Source organism: Myotis brandtii, unplaced genomic scaffold, assembly GCF_000412655.1.
Source record: "Myotis brandtii unplaced genomic scaffold, ASM41265v1 scaffold195, whole genome shotgun sequence".
NCBI classification, from domain to species: Eukaryota; Metazoa; Chordata; class Mammalia; order Chiroptera; family Vespertilionidae; genus Myotis; species Myotis brandtii.
Genome location: NW_005357271.1, coordinates 494,849 through 501,074, shown reverse-complemented (window position 1 = coordinate 501,074; position 6,226 = coordinate 494,849). Strand labels below are relative to the sequence as shown.

The window sequence follows — 6,226 nt, the reverse complement described above, 5'->3', positions numbered from 1 at the left end:
AGAAAAAGGTAAAGATACAAATTATGAACAACAAATACACATCTATCAACAAGTGAATCTAAAAATAAAGTGAATAAATAATCTGATGAACAGAATAAACTGGTGAATATAATAGAATCAGGGGCATAGAAAGGGAGTGGACTGACTATTCTGGGGGTGGGGGGAAGGGGTGTGGGAGGTGCAGAAAGAGACTGGACAAAAATCGTACACCTATGGATGAGGACCGTGTGGAGGGGGTAAGGGCAGAGGGTAGGGTGGGAACCGGGTGGAGGGGAGCTATGGGGGGAAAAAAGAGGAACAACTGTAATAATCTGAACAATAAAGATTTAATTTAAAAAATAAAAAAATAAAATACTTTGGTGATGTTAATAAAGTAAACTATAAATTATTTTGTGCATAATATGTAACAGGTACAGTGCCTTTGCATCTTAACAAACAATGGGCAATATTCAGCTCCAATTTTGCATCTGTGGTGTCTTAAGCACAAAAAAGTCCTTTAACCTTTCTCAAGATTATAAACATTATAAAAAGTATTTTGGAAATTTGAACAAGTACTTTGGGGGATTTTTCATGCTATTTCTATTGTGCCACATTTCCTCTTTAAATGCAATGTTAACAAGTGCAAATGAAGAAAATGGTAGAATTATAGTTACTTGTCTAAATCATGTTGTTTTTAGAACACCAAGAAAGGATTATTTGACCTGTAATATAGTAATAGGTAATGGCTTATATGGTGATTATTCTTTGGAGCTATATTTGGACTTAAGAAGTCAATATTTATTTAGAATTATAATGCACAAAGCATTATTTTAGGTCCTAAAGCAGAAAAATTACAAAAATAGCCCACAGCAATAAACAAAATTATTTTGCACAAATTTTATCCTTCAACATCTGTGTGAGGGTGAAGGGCAGGCTATCCTCATCTGACATGAGAAAATAAAGGAACAAATCATGTTCTTCTAAGTCAAAATGGAAAAACATGCCTTGGAAAGGTATTATATTTGAGATTAGGAAAGCTTGTCATTCTTTGATTCAATAGGGCCCTGGAGATCTTTTGGGCATGGAGTCCCTGGAGGAGCCAGAGAGCCACAATTTCATAGCACACTGGCATTAAAAGCAGATTGGATGAAGCAGAGGACAAAATCAGTGACTTAGAAGACAAGGTAGAAATAAATACCCAATTAGAGCAGCAAACAGAAAAAAGAATTAAAAATCAGGAAGACAGCTTAAGGGAGCTCTAGGACAACATGAAATGTAACAACATTCGCATTATAGGAATACCAGAAGGGGAAGAGGATGAGCAAGGAACAAAGAACCTGTTTAAAGAAATAATGACAGAAAACTTCCCCAACCCGGTCAAGAAAAATGCCACACAAGTTCAGGAGGCAGAGAGAATCCCAATCAAGAGGAACCCAAAGAGGCCCACACCTAGACACATCATAATTAAAATGGCAAATGTTAAAGACAAAGAAAGAATCTTAAAGGCAGCAAGAGAGAGAGAGTAAATTACATACAAAGGAGTTCCCATTAGAATGTCAACTGACTTCTCAAAAAACAACAACACTTTAGGCCAGAAGTGAGTGGCCTGAAGTACTCCAAGTAATGAAAAGCAAGGGTCTAAATCCAAGACTACTGTATCCAGCAAGGCTATTATTTAAAATTGAAGGTAAAATACAAAGCTTTCCAGACAAAAAGAGGTTAAAGCAGTACATTACCACCAAACCAGCAATGTTAAAGGGACTTCCTTAGGAAGAAGAAGAAAAGGAGAGAGAGAGGATCACAGACATAAGAAAAAAATAAAAATGGCAATAAATAAATACCTATTAATAATAACCTTAAATGTAAATGGACTAAATGCTCCAGTCAAAAGATATAGGGTGACTGGATAAGAAAACATGACCCATATATATATGCTGGCTACAAGAGACCCACCTCAGAACAAAAGATACACACAGACTAAGAGTGAAGGAATGGAAAAATATATTCCATACAAATGGAAAGTAAAGAAAAGCTGGAGTAGTAATACTCATATCAGACAAAATAGACTTCAAAATGAAGGCCAAACAAGAGATAAAGAAGGCCACTTCATAATACTAAAGGGAATGTTTCAACAAGAAAGTATCTCTTGTAAACATATATGCATCCAATATAGGAGCACGCAAGTATATTAAAAAACTCTTAAAGGACATTAAGAGAGAGATTGACAGCAATACAGTCATAGTGTAGGACTTTAACACCCCACTGACATCACTGGATAGATCTTCCAGACAAAAAATTAACAAGGAAACAGAGGCCTTAAATAAACAAGGAAACACAGTAGATCAGATGGATCTAACCGATATTTACAGAACAGTTCACACCAAACCAACAGTGCCCATGGAACATTCTCAAAAATAGACCACATGTTAGGGTACAAAACAAGCCTACACAAATTCAAGAAGATTGATATAATACCAAGCATCTTCTCGGATCACAATGGCATGAAATTAGAAATTAACTACAAAAAAACAAAAACAAAAAAAAACCCCTCAAATACATGGAGACTAAATAGCATGTTATTAAGCAATGAAAGGGTTACCAATGAGATCAAGCAAGAAATTAAAAACTTCCTGGAAACAAATGAAAATGAACACACAACCACCCAAAACCTATGGGACACAGCAAATGCCATTCTGAGAGGGAAGTTCATAGCACTACAGGCCTAACTCAATAAATAAATTTTTAAAAAAGACTAATAAACTATCTAAACCTAAAATTAAATTAATTAGAAAGAGAACAGCAATAAAAGCCCAGAGGAAGTAAAAGGAAGGAAATAATAAAGATCAGAGAAGAAATAAATGACACAGAAACTAAAAAAAAAAAAAAAAAAGTACAAAAGATCAATAAATCCAAGAGCTGGTTCTTTGAAAAGATAAACAAAATTGATGAACCCCTAGCCAGACTCATCAAGAAACAAAGAGAAAGGACCCAAATAAATAAAACAAGAGATGAAAGAGCCAATATAATAACAGACATCACAGAAATACAAAGGATTGAAAACAAATACTATGAACAATTATATGCCAACAAACTAGATGAACCTGGGTGAAATGGACAAATTCCTAGAAATATTCAATCTTCCAAAACTCAATCAGGAAGAATCAGAAAACCTGAGTAGGCCAATAACAACTGATGAAATTGAAGCAGTAATTCAAAAACTTCCAGCAAATAAAAGTCCCGGACCCGATGGATTTACAGGTGAATTTTATCAAACATTCAAAGAAAAACTAACAACTATCCTCCTCACACTATTCCAAAATATTCCAGAGGAAGGTACACTTCCAAGTTTTTTTTATGAAGCCAGCATTATCCTAATTCTGAAACCAGATAAAGACACTACAAAGAAAGAGAATTACAGGCCAATATCCCTGATGAACATAGATGCTAAAATTCGCAACAAAATATTAGCATATCAGATCCAGCAATATATTAAAAAGACCATACACCATGATCAAGTGGAATTTATTCCAGGGATGCAAGGCTGGTACAATACTTGCAAATCAATAAATGTGATATATCACATAAACAAATTGAAAGATAAAAGCCACATGATCATATCAATAGATGCAGAAAAAGCAAAATACAGCATTCTTTTTTCATAAAAATTCTCAGCAAAGTGAGAATAGAGGGATCATATCTCAACATAATAAAGCCCATATATGACAAACCTTCAGCCAACATAACACTCAATGGCCAAAACTAAAAGGGTTTCCCTTAAAAACAGGAACAAGACAAGGATGTCTGCTTTCACCACCCTTATTTAACATAGTACTGGAAATCCTAGCTACAGCCAGCAGATGAGAAGAAGAGGTAAAAGGCATCCAAATTGGAAAGGAGGAAGCAAAACTCATTATTCACAGATGACATGATATTGTATAGAGAAAAGCCTAAAGACTCCACCAGGGAACTACTAGACTTAATAAATGAATTCAGCAAGGTATCAGGATACAAAATCAACATCCAGAAATCAATGGCATTTTTACGCAACAATAATGAACTCTCAGAAGAAAAAAATTAAAAAGCAATCCTATTTACCATTGCAACAACAACAAAAAAGATACCTAGGAATAAACTTAACCAAGGAAGTAAAAGACCTGTACTTGGAAAACTATAGGACATTGAAAAAAAAATGGAGGAAGATAGAAACAAATATAAGTGTATACAATGTTTATGAATTAGAAGAATTAATATCATCAAAATGTCTATACTATCCAACACAATCTATAGATTCAACACAATCCCTATTAAAATCCCAAAGGAGAAAATAAACAATTGGGACTACATCAAAATAAAAAGCTTCTGTATAGCAAAAGAAATAACCATCAAATTAAAAAGGGAATCCACTGAATGAATGGGAGAACATATTTTCCAATAATAGATTTGATAAGGTGTTAATATCCAAAATATGTAAAGTACTCATACAACTCAACAAAAAGAAGACAAACAATCTAATTACAAAATGGGCAGAAGACCTGAATAGACATTGCTCCATAATCATCAGAGAAATGCAAATTAAAACCACAATGAGATATCACTTCACACCTGTCAGAAAGGCTATCATTAAAAAATCAACAAACAAGTGCTGGTGAGGATGTGGAGAAAAGGGAACACTAGTTCACTGCTCGTGGGAATGCAGATTGGTGCAGCCACTATGGAAAATAGTATGGAGTTTCCTCAAAAATTTAAAAATGGAACTTTCATTTGACCCAGCGTTCCCACTTCTTGGAATATATCCTAAAAACACCAAAACTCCAATCAGAAAGAATATATACACCCCTATGTTCATAGCAGCATTATTTACAATAGCTAAGATTTGGAAACAGCCCAAGTGCCCATCAGTTGATGAATGGATAAAAAAAGCTGTGGGATATTTACACTATGGAATACTAGGCAGCTGTAAAAAAGAGGGATCTCTTACCTTTGGGACAGCATGGATGGACCTGGAAAATATTATGCTGAGTGAAATAAGCCAAGCTGAGAAAGACAAATATCACATGATCTCACTTATTTGTGGAATCTAATGAACAAAATGAATTGACCAATAAAGTAAGACCCGAAGCAGGGAGGCATGAAACAGACTGACAAACCTCGATGTGGGGTTGAGGGGATGAGAAGAGATAAACCAAAGAACTTATATACTTACTAGTGGCCCGGTGCATGAAATTCATGCACATTAAAAGGGAATTAATGGGCACAGCCTCAGGTCCCCTGGCCCTGCGCAGGGGGAGCAGCCTGAGGTCCCCTGGACCAGTACCAGGGCAGGGGGCACACCTTGAGGTCCCCCATCAAGCCCTGCCAGGCAGGGGGCACTGCCTGAGGTCCCCTGGCCCGGGGCGGGGGGAGCAGCCTGAGGTCACCCGGCCCAGCACCAGGGTGGGGGGCACAACTTGAGGTCTCCCGTCAAGCCCCGCTGGGTGGGGGGGTGCAGCCTCAGGGCCCCTGTCAAGCCCCACTGGGTGGGGAGCACAGCCTCAGGTCCCCTGTCACGCCCCGCCGGGTGGGGGGGGTGCAGCCTCAGGTCCCCCGGTGCATGCCGTGTGGGGGGGCGCAGCCTCAGGTGCCCTGCCCCAGCCCAGCACCATGCAGCCTCAGGTCCCTGCTGATTGCTCATTAAGGCTCGTTATGGGAACTTGGGCGCAGCCATCTTGTGCTATGAAATCCCTGCCTCCTCTGTGGGCACAGCCATCTTGGTGTAATGGTCAATTTGCATATTCCTGCTTTATTAGATAAAGTATGTATAGCCCATTGACATGGACAATAGGGTAGTGAAGAGTAAAGACCTGGGGAGTGGATAGGGGCTGGGAGGAGGGGGGAAAGGGGGAGAAAATGGGAAATTTTCTGTAATATGAATAATTTTTTAAAAATTTTTTTAAAAAGAAAAAAATATCTTCTTTATTTTGTATCGATGATTATTCTTATAGGTAGAGTATACAAATGGCACAGTGTTTGAGAATCAGATCCTGAACCCTTATGTACTGCTATTGGGAATGTAAACTGACACAGCCATTAGGGAAAACAGTATGGAGGTTCCCCAAAACATTAAAAACAGAACTTCCATATAAACCAGCAATCCCACTTCTGGATATTTATCCGAAGAAGTCCAAATCACTAATTCCAAAAGATATATACATTCCCATGTTCACTGCAGCATTATTTACAAATAGCCAAGATATATAAGTACACAGGT

At 37.6% G+C, this 6,226-nt stretch overlaps 1 protein-coding gene across 1 annotated transcript in view; it reads right to left on the bottom strand.

The window, feature by feature from the left end:
• Window positions 1–6,226, bottom strand: part of LOC102241020 (cryptic protein-like) — a 16,924-nt gene that overhangs the window by 5,406 nt on the left and 5,292 nt on the right. The gene's annotated exons all lie outside the window — the stretch shown is intronic.